Here is an 11,578-nt window from a genome sequence, read left to right as displayed (position 1 = left end):
CAGTTACTGTAGGGATTGTGATGCTAGATTTTTTATCATTTCCTCCTTGTGGGACTATTTTTTTAGGTGCCATGAGAAGAGGACAGGGTCAGTCCTGACTCAACATGGAGAGCTGACGTGCATAGGAAGGGGTTCTCCACTAATCTGAGGCATAGAGAAGAGGGGATGGAGAGAGGGAGGAAAGGTGGCATTGGAAGAAGATAAAGGAATGAGTCTATAATCAGCATGTAAACTGAAAAAATAAATTAAATTAACAAAAAGTACTCATGAAATACGCCTTCAGGAATATGATTTCCCCCTGATCTTTTGAAGGGAATTTTTGTCTGGTCTTAATAAAATTATGTAGCACTTTGGAACAAAGATGCACCCCAGCATCCCCGCACTGGAAGCCAAGATGGAAAAAATCTCCAAGGCCACCATGACCTTGCCCTTGGTGCTATGGTAGACAGGGAGGAAAGTAATCCACACAGTACAAAACACCAGCATGCTGAATGTCAAGAACTTGGCTTCATTGAATGCATCAGGCAGGTTCCTGGCCATGAAAGCCACAGTGAAGCTTCCTAAGGCAAGACATGCCAAATATCCAATTACACAGTAAAATGCAGTTACTGAACCCTTGTTGAACACAATGATGATGTGGCCATTCTCAGAGTCTGCATCAATATCAACAACTGGTGGAGAAGCTGCAAGCCAGATTGAACAGAGAATAATTTGGATGAGTGTACAGAGAGGAATAATGTAATTAAGTGTTCTTGAAACCAGAATGTACCTCATTATTCTTCCAGAACCACTGTAATTGTTTTGGCCAAAACAGTGGAAATAGCCACAGTGAATACAATTCCAAATGTGATTTGCTGTAAAATGCAATTGGCTGAGTTTGGATGGCCAATGAAGAGCAAGGAGCAGAGGAAACAACACATGAGTGACAGGAGTAAGATGTAGCTGAGAGTGCGGTTATTGGCCTTCAAAATGGCTGTGTAATTGTGCTTCAAAAATACCCCAAGAACCAGAGCTGTGAAGGCAGAGAAGCACAAGGCCATGAAGGCCAGAGCCATCCCCAAGGGATCTTCATAGCTTAGAAAGATCACAGCCTTGTGGATGCAGTGATTCTGCTCTGTGTTGGTATACTGGTCCTCTGGACACTTCACACATTGGTCCATGTCTGAATCAGAAAGGAAATATTTGTTAGTATAGCTTCAGCAGTTTATTTACAAGATATTTCAATAAGTCTGTTGACAAAGCTTTGTGATATCTCCATCTTACTGCTGATAATATGATTAAACGACATTGCTATACAACAATGCTTCCATTTATTAATTCTTATTATCTTTTTAGAGAAGAAAACCAAAGCAAATTTTGTCTATTTAACAGTGTTAGTGATGTCATTTACAAGGTTTTCAGAAACTAGACTTCCTAAATCATTCTGGATGCTATTATAAAATGACTTATTCAGGTAAATTCACGAAATCTAAACTCATTACCCACAGCGTGAATGAGTGTCTTTTAAAATCTCCTTTCCCATGCATTCAGTGCCTCCTGAGTACACTAATTGTTTAATTGATGCTTTCTTTATAAGAGATGGAGACTGTCTTCTGCTTGGGGAAGAACAATGACAGTTTTTCTAATTCCCGGCCCAAACATAATGATATCTAAGGAACAGTAAAAGGGTTGGTAGTGTGTGTATGTGTGTGTGTGTGTGTGTGTGTGTGTGTTATATTTATGTGACCAAAAAGTGTAACAGATGTGCTCATAAATTTGATAATCATTTGGGAGAAGTTGGAATGTGAGTACGAGACGTAAAGTTTCTCTGTATATAAAAGTAATATAAAGGCTTGAAAACTGTAAAAAAAAAAAAAAGAATTATTAATATGTTCTTATTTATGTTCTCATATGGCAGTAAAGAAAAACAATTCCTGAGTCTTGATCATGAAAAGCACTAATTCTATCACTGAAAGTAGAAACCTCTCTAAAGACTGAGCACTACAAAACTCTTCATCTTTATTTTACCTTCATGGGAAGCATTCAGGATCTTCTTGCTTCCCTAATTGCATTCTCTATGAGACCCAAACTCTGTGAATATACTCTGAGGTAAATTTATATATCAATAAGCAGCATGGAAGAAATAAAACAAAACCCAAAAGTGACCTAGATTTTTATTCAAGATAGGGTTTCTCTGTGTAGCCTTGGCTGTCCTGGACTCACTTTTTTAGACCAGGCTGGCCTTGAACTCACAGTGATCCACCTGCACCTGCCTCCCAAGTGCTGAGATTAAAGGCATGTGTCACCACATCTGGCCAGTGACCCAGATTTTTTTGTGTTAAACAAACTACTTCACTCATAATATCCTCTCCTGAAATGACAATGGTAGGAAATTTCATTGGAATTGCACTGATTCATTAGATTGTTGCACAGGGTTATAAGGTGCTTCCTGGTTTTTAAATCTTTCATGTAGAACAATTTATTGATGGGCAATTGTTACTAGTTACTTTGCCTAAAGTGTTGGAAAGTTAGCTGAACTATGAAGAGAATGTCCTGCTCTTGCAGAAAACCTGAGTTCAGTTCCCAGAACCCATGTGAGGTGTTTCACAACTGCCTGCAAATTAACTATAGAGGTATTAGTTGTCTCTCACCTTCATCTGCCCTTATGTACACATACACTCACAACGTACATACACACCTATAAATAATATTACTCTTTTTCTATTTATTTATGTAATTACCATGAATTCTTATTAATTTTTATTATTTATAAAAATTTTATTACAGTTTATTTCATCATTATGGATGTTATTTGAGTACATAGATGTCAACAAGGCATTTCTAAGAGTTCTTTGCCTCCTCTCACTATATGGGTCCTGGATGACTCAGCTCTCAGTCTTAGTTGCAAATTATTTAAGTGTAGGGCCATATTATTGGCCAGAAAAGTACTTTAAGAACTTAAATTTCATTGCATAGTATCAAAGGTAATGTTGTAAAAACTACACATTGTCCACTTGCATTTTGTCAAGCATAAATATATAATCATTTTACTAAACTGGGTTTGTAGGTTGTAATAAAAATTTAATTTTTGTACTAACTGCTTTCAGTACAAAACGATTCTAATCTATTATTTCACGAAATTATTAGTATGGTGCTATGTATAAAATATTTGATATACGACTCCTTATATTTTGTACATCATGTGTTAAGAATTATCGTCACCTTCCTAGAAACCAATCACATCAGACATTTGAAAATGGATGAGGAAATAACAATTGGGATCTAATCAGATTAAATTACAATAAAGAAGGGGGGGAAAGAAAATGGGGCTCTACATATCACACAAATTCTGTCTCATACTCAGCAGTTTTTGCTAATTTTACATTTCATTTTTTGATCTCTACACTAATTTTTCTAAGGATACAGACTTGGTTCTAGGCACCTCCATTACACAGTCCATCAGTTCTTGTGCCATATTCTGTCTTCTGTTGGATTTTTCCCTACACTGTGTACAAAAACACCTGTAGAGTATATAGATATGCAAAAAGAATGAATGCACATTTTAAAAATTCATGACTGGAAACTTGTATGCATGAAGTTATAGTGGAAATTAGTAACCATAGTAGATTTCATACAGAATGTGCTCACACGGAAGTTTGATTTTGTTTCTTTCAGAAAATATGATGTGACATAAATTGAATCAAAATGTGTAGCTAGGTAAAAGGGTTTTTGTGATTGTTGTTGTTGCTGTTGTTGTTGTTGTTATGACATTGTTAATGTTTGTATTCCTGTGACTGCTAATGGAGAAAATGGTATACTTTATTTTTGTAGTTGCCTTTCAGACTCCTTCAGCATCCCTTTGTTGGTGGAGAGGGGTCTCAGTGTAAAGGATTTATCACAGCAGCAAACACTCACTTGTCTCATTAGAAATTTCATTTTCTGGGCAGTGGATACAAATAAAACAGCAGGCTGGCATTCCCTCCTGCCTGAATTTTCTGAGTCCAGGACCACAGTCAACACTGCATACAGAAGGCACCATCTGAGGAAAGAAGATACATATTGAGTTTTACCTACTACATCCATAACTATATTATATTAGCATGTTGAGATATCAATAAGCTTATTTTATATACATAAGCTGAGGTACCACATGTCACTTAGCACATTGTATAATGCCAAACATGCGAATATATTAAAACAAAGTGATGAAAGTGGAGTTCTTTACCAAATTGTACACATTCTAGAAACAATTTTGTTGTACTTTGAGCAAGCACTACAGAGATTGCAACCTGGTTTCCTTGCTGATTTCATCAAGCTGACACAAAGTAAATAAAAAGATAGAGAACATGGATATGAACCTTACCTGACCAATTTCTCTCTGTCAGAATAAGCCATCTTTCTAACGCTGATGCATTTTATTATTTGGTATTCATTGTAGGCATGCCAAGTTCTACTAAAGACAATTCTGTGCTAGGAAAGGGGTGCATGAGAAATGAAACAGAGCAAGCAAGTAAGCAGTGTTCTTTCAAAGGCCTATGCCTTAGTTTCAATCTCCAAATTCCACCCTTGTCTTTCCTTGTCTATAATCCATGAGACAAAAAACCTTTCTCCTCACTTTGTTCATGGCCAAAGATTAATCAAAGCAATGACTTAGCAAGATATGACAAAAGCACATCTAAAACAAGGGAAATATCTCAAGTCTAAGATAGCAAACACATGCTCCATGTAAATTAAGACTTCAAATCATCACAAACTTAGTGTAAAGAAAAAATACAATTGAAAAGAGAACCCTAGTGACATAGTACCGAAATTGATGTGTAAGAAGTGGTAATGTGATGTGTTTCCTGAAGTGAGAAGACCTTAAGGAGCCTACAAATATTGTGCGAACCTGAGTAAAAGTCTGTTTGTTTCCATGGCACCAGGCAAGGACAATACATGCAGTAAACTTCGTACCCCTACCCAGACCTAGCCCATGAACAGGACGTTCTCCACAGTTGAGTGGAGAATCAGGGCTGACTTTCACACAAACTCTGGTGCCCCATAAGTGACCATGTCCCCTTGATGGGGAGAGGCCTGATGGCACTCAGACGAAGGATAGCAGGCTAGCTAGAAAAGACTTGATACCCTATGAGCATATACAGAGGGAGGAGATCCCCCCTCAGTCACAGATGTTGGACAGGAGAGTAGGTGGAAAGTGGGAGGGAGAGAGGAATGGGAGAATACAAGGTATGAGATAACAATTGAGATGTAATAAGAACAAATTAATAATATATTCTTAAGTTAGTTTGAATGTTAATTGAAGGTTTTCCTAGGTTAAAGGAAGGTTATCTTTGTATTACACTGAACTTTATGATGAGGCTCTGTAAGGAGCATTAGAAATTAGCTGATTGTTGCATGCTCATTTGAATCTTATTCAGTATATAAGGTCTAAGTGAAGACCACCTTGTCACTGGTGCACAGGTTCATCTCATATTCTCCACATATTCAGTTAAATAGAATGCTTCCTTTTGCTGTGGTGGTTGTGAAACAGGGTCTCACTCTTTAGCATTTGGATACCTCAACTCTCTATCTAGAACAGGAAACATTATTTTCTCTCATTTTCTTCATTTTTTATAATTTATTCATATTACATCTTGACTGTTATGCCATTCCTTATATCCTCTTGCTCCTCCCTCCCTCCCCCATCCACTGTATTTCTCTCTTCTATGTCTGTGATGGAGGGGGACTGCCTTATCCTGTACATGATCATTGGGTATCAAGTCTCTTCTTGCTAGCCTGTTATCCTTCATCTGAACCACCAGGCCACCCCATCAAAGGGACATGATCAAATATGGGGCACCAGAGTTTTGTGAATGTCAGTCCCCAGTCTCCACTCAGCTGTGGTGAATGTTCTGTCCATTGGCTAGGTCTCGTTGGGGTTCCATGTTTACTGAATGTATTGGTCTTAGTTGGTGCCATACATTTAGAATAACCCCTGGTCCAAGATCTGTCCATTCTAATGTTCTTCTTGTGGATTTCTAGGACCCTCTGGATCCTTCTATTTCCCCATTCTTCCATACTTCTTTCACCTAGAGTCCCAATATAATGTTTTCACATCTATTCCAATTTCCTGCTAAGTGAGGACTTTCAAAAGACATGCTCCTTGGGCTACTGTACAATTATAAGTGAGGATATAAATTTTTAGTCATCAGGGAAATGCAAATCAAAAGAACTCTGAGATTCCATCTTACACCCATCAGTATGTCTAAGATAAAAAATTCAAGTGATACCACATGGTGGTGAAGATGTGGAGAAAGAACACACCTTCATTGCTGGTGGGAATGCAAACTTGTACAACCACTTTAGAAACCTATCTGGTGCTATCTCAGAAAATTGGGAATAGAACTTCCTCAAGACTCAGATATTCCACTCCTTGGAATATACCCAGTAAATACTCCATCACACAACAAGGGCATATGCTCAACCATGTTCATAGCAGCCTTTTCATAATAGACAGAACATGGAAACAGCCTAAGTGTCCCTCAGAAGAAGAATGGATAAAGAAACTGTGGTATACAAAACAGGCCTCAACAGATACAAGAGTATTGAAATAATACCTTGTATCCTATCAGATCACCATGGTCTTAGGCTATAATTCAACAAGAACAGAAATAACAACAAGCCTATAAGACCGTGGAAACTAAACAATTCTCTGCTAAATAAGACCTGGGTAAGGGAAGAAATAAAGAAAGAAATTAAGGAGTTTCTGAAATTCAATGAAAATGAAGGAAAAACATACCCAAATTTGTGGGATACACTGAAAGCAGTACTAAGAGGAAAATTCATAGCACTAAGTGCCTTTAAAAAGAAACTGGAAACATCGCACATAAGCATCTTAATGACACAACTGGAAGCACTAGGAAAAAATGCAGAAACACACAAAAGAAGCAGACGTCTTGAAATAATCAAACTTCAGGACTGAAATTAACAAACTAGAAGCTAAGAAAACAGTCCCAAAGAACCAACAAAACCAAGAGCTGGTTCTTTGAGAAAATCAAGAAGACAGACAGACCGTTAGCCAAACTAACTAAAACGCAGAGAGACAGTATTGAAATCAACAAAATCAGAAATGAAAAGGGAGACATAACAACAGACACTGAAGAAATACAAAGAATTATAAGATCCTACTTTGAAGGCATATACGCCACAAAATTTAAAAATCTAAGGGAAATGGATGATTTTCTTGATCAATTTCACTTGCCAATGTTCAGTGAAGAACACATAAACAAGCTAAATAGTCCCATTTCACCTACAGAAATAGAAGCAATCATTGATAGTCTCCCAACCAAAACAAGGCCGGGTCCAGATGGTTTCAGTGCACAATTCTACCAGACCTTCAAGGGCCAGCTAATACCAATACTATTCAAGCTAATCCAAAAGATAGAAATGGATGGAACATTACCAAATTCATTCTATGGGACCATAGTCACATTGACCTAAACCTCACAAAGACTCACAAGAAAGAGAATTTCAGACCAATTTCTCTTATGAACATCGATGCAAAATACTAAATAAAATACTTGCAAAACGAATATAAGAATACATCAAAGATATCATTCATCATGACCAAGTAGGCTTTATTCCAGACATCAATGTAATCCACCATATAAACAAAGTGAAAATTAAAAAACCACATGATCATCTCCTTAGATGCAGAGAAAGCATTTGATAAAATCTAACACACATTCATGTTTAAAGGTTTAGAGAGATCGGGGATACAAGACACTTTACTCAACATAATAAAGGCTATATACAGCAAGCCAATAGCCAATATCAAAGTAAATGGTAAGATACTCAAGGAAATTCCTCTAAAATCGGGAACAAGGCAAAGCTGCCCATTCTCTCCATATCTCTTCAATATAGTACTCAAAGTTCTAGCCAGAGCAATAAGACAACAAAAGGAGACCAAGAGTATCCAAATGGGAAAGGAGGAAGTCAAATTATCCTATTTGCAGATGATATTATAGTGTACATAATGACTCTCAAAATTTCACCAGAGAACTCCTACAGCTGATAAACACCTTCAGCAAATTGGCTGGATACAAAGTTAACTCAAAAAAGTCTGTAGCCTTCCTATATACACAAATGACAAGCTTGCAGAGGAAGAATTAGGAAAACCACACCCTTCACATTAGCCACAAGCAACATAAAATATCTAGGAGTTACTCTAACAAAGAAAGTGAAGGATTTGTTTGAAGAACATTTCAAAACTCTGAAGAAAGAGATTGTAGATGACATGAAAAGATGAAATGATCTTCCTTGCTCATGGATCGGGAGAATTAACATAGTAAAAATGGCCATCCTACCAAAAGCAATCTACAGATTCAATGCAATCCCTATCAGAATACCTACACAATTTTTTTAAAGACATTGAAAGTTCAATTCTGAACTTAATATAGAAAAACAAAAAACCCAGAATTGCTAAAACAATCTTTTACAATAAAAGGTGCTCCGGAGGAATCTCCATACCTGATCTCAAACTGTACTATAAAGCAATAGTAATTAAAAAAGAATGGTACTGGCACAGCAACAGGCTGGTTGATCAGTGGAATCGAATTGAAGACCCAGATATAAATCCACACACATATGGTCACAGTTTCTTTTATAATAAAGTACAGTGTAACTATTGCATGAACTCCTTGAGGAAATAACGTCAAAAATAGTGAAAATAAGAAATATAACAGAGGAGACTAGAAGTAGGTTCCTTATGTGACAATTTATTTCATTTCACTAACTTATATAAAAGCATAAATGGACCAACTAAACACAGAGTGTTTATTTGTATGTAATGGAAATGAGTACAGTTCTTTAAACCCACCTGTTGACTTCCTGTGGCCCACTCTAACATGTCTTCAGATAAATGGAGCTGTCGACCATGTGGAAAATATAGGCTAAACTTTCCTATCTTCAACTTAAGTTCAAAATAATGTGGGAGATTCCAAATGTAGAAATTGTCATATTCTTTCTGAAGTTTTTCTTTTTGGTTCATGGTCACTTTGTCTCCAGTAGGAGTAATAAAGTGGGTCTTTCTCATCAAGGAGTGCATATAAAAAACAGGCAGTATTATATAATCTATATGCTCTTCCCAGATTGGAGAAAATGTGTGATGATTACATCTGAAATGCAATTTTATTGAAGGTATCAGGTGGAGATTCTCAATGAAATGAGAACATTATATTAATTTGTCATAATATTTGCAGAATTTTAGTACACTGAAAGGAAACTAAGAAAGACAAGCATAGATAAGCACTTACACATCAAACATACATGTACAACTCACAAACAAACACAACACAAACACAACACAAACACACAAGGTTCTGCAAACAGAGAGACCCATATCTATATAGAGATACACACATAATATAGCCCCATATTTGTTTACACACACATTAACATACATGTCCAGAAACACATATGAACATACAGGCACAGACATACATATGCATCCAAACAGACACACAAGTACAGAAATGTACCAAACACATACGTAGATACTCATGTGCACAGACAAATACACTCAATGAGACGTAATGAGATACAAACACTAACCCAGAGAGACAATGACACAAAAACACATTTATGCTCACAATATCAAAGGAGAGACAGATAGAAACACACACACACACACACACACACACACACACACACACACACAGAGCAAGAGATATACATATGTGCAATCCAATATACAGAAACACAGAACACACAGACACATGCGCTTATAAATACAAAAAGAAACATACATAAAAGAGAAACAAACATACACATGAGCATTTAAACACAGACAATTTATGCTTCCTTCTAAAAACAGACAGAGAGTCAGATGGACAGAAACACACACACACACACAAACACACACACACGCATGCATACATATGTACACACACACATAAATACAGATATACACACAGATACACAGAAACACACTTAGAAACAAATATACAGTGAGAAACATATATCCAAACAAATGAGTGTGTGTGTGTAATAAACTGATTCACATAACTATTTCTGTGCAATTATACTAAAACTTTGAGGAAGGTGAACAGAGACTACATTTGGGGGAGAATCAATTGAGAAAACAATCCCCTGAACTTATTACCTCAAATTTCAGAATTAATGAACACTCATCTCCTTATCAAGGAGACCATTAATGAAAAAAAGACTAATTATCTCTCCAATATTAGAACAAGTATGATCATATTCAGTTGGTCTGTTACAGAATCACTGATTTTCACTGATAAATGGTGTCTTTCGTTCCAATACCTTTGTATTTGAAGATGTATACAAAGTTCTAGATTTTTTGTGTCAGTATAAAAACATTTAGAAACCTAGGTTTTGGGGAAACATTTTCTAGTTCACTCAGTTAATCATCTGAGAGATTCTTAAAAACTATGACATTGATAAGATCACGTATAATCCAATAGAAGAAACCCTACCTTTGAGCAGATATGATCATATTTTTTCTCATTGTCAATTGGCTGAGTTTCTACCTGTTGAAGAAGCATCTCATGAATGACATGGGCCAAAACATATGCAGCATTGTATATGTCATAACTGCTATCACTGAAGGCCATGTCAAAAGTCTGTGCCATTAGCCATTCCAATGAGGAATTGGTTGAGCAGTTCTTCATTGTCTTACAGTTAGATGCTGAGGCTTCACAGTTAAAGTTCATCCACTTCAGTCTTGCCAGATAATTATCTGAGTATTTGAGAGGGTTCAATGTCTGGACAAAATTTTTAAAACCTGAAATCTTACCATGGTCCTGTGCAAAAGCAAGAGTCCCATGGAATGGGTCAAGTGTGAGGTCTCTCTTACTTGTAGGAACATCCCACTGTGAGGTGGTGATCCATGTTCTTTGTATACCTATAGATTACCACATTCTAAAGGCTATAGCAAGAGTACTGTCTGTGTCACCATAAAGGATAACAACATTTGTGGACGATGTCATGATTTGGCTTTAATACACTTCAGCTCTTGACATGTAAACCTCCATGTTCAGTGGGATCATGTTCACAAAAGGCAAAGCAGACTGTATCCTTTTCCATCTCTCTTTTCAAATCTGAGAGAAACTGTGTGCCCTGTTCATTGTCAGAGATGGCCAGCCCTACCCAGTTGCAATTTAAATAGAGTAAGAAGGCGATGAGGGCCATGGCAATAGATGTATCCTCATGGGCCATCTGATAAATATAGGGAAATTGTACACGGTCATTCAGGAGAGGATGAAAAGGTTCATAAGTAAGATGAAGAACCTAGGACACAGGGAGCAGCATGAGGTAGCATGTACTTTTAAGAACTTGTAAACACATTTGATCTGTAAAAATCTGTAGAAATCCCCCTTACCTTCTCCTCTTATCCCCATTTCACACAAAGAAATTCCAGATCCCCATCAAGTATCTGAATAATACCATTGAACTACACAGATTGACATAAGGCCAGTAAGACCAGTCTCCTCTTTACACCCTTTTTTGCATCTTATCAAAGCCACCAATGGAGACACAAATTAATTAGATTTTAACCGCACAATCTCTCACCTGTTGAGGTTCATGGCTGTACATG

The 11,578-nt window shown here is 36.9% G+C and overlaps 1 pseudogene; it reads right to left on the bottom strand.

Annotated features, from left to right (window-relative positions):
* Positions 1-279: 279 nt before the first annotated feature.
* Positions 280-11,271, bottom strand: LOC127186238 (vomeronasal type-2 receptor 116-like; annotated as a pseudogene).
* Between the last annotated feature and the right edge of the window lie 307 nt (positions 11,272-11,578).

This window comes from Acomys russatus, unplaced genomic scaffold (assembly GCF_903995435.1).
Source record: "Acomys russatus unplaced genomic scaffold, mAcoRus1.1, whole genome shotgun sequence".
NCBI classification, from domain to species: Eukaryota; Metazoa; Chordata; class Mammalia; order Rodentia; family Muridae; genus Acomys; species Acomys russatus.
The sequence above is the reverse complement of the archived record's forward strand: the minus strand, read 5'-3'. Positions and strand labels throughout refer to the sequence as shown.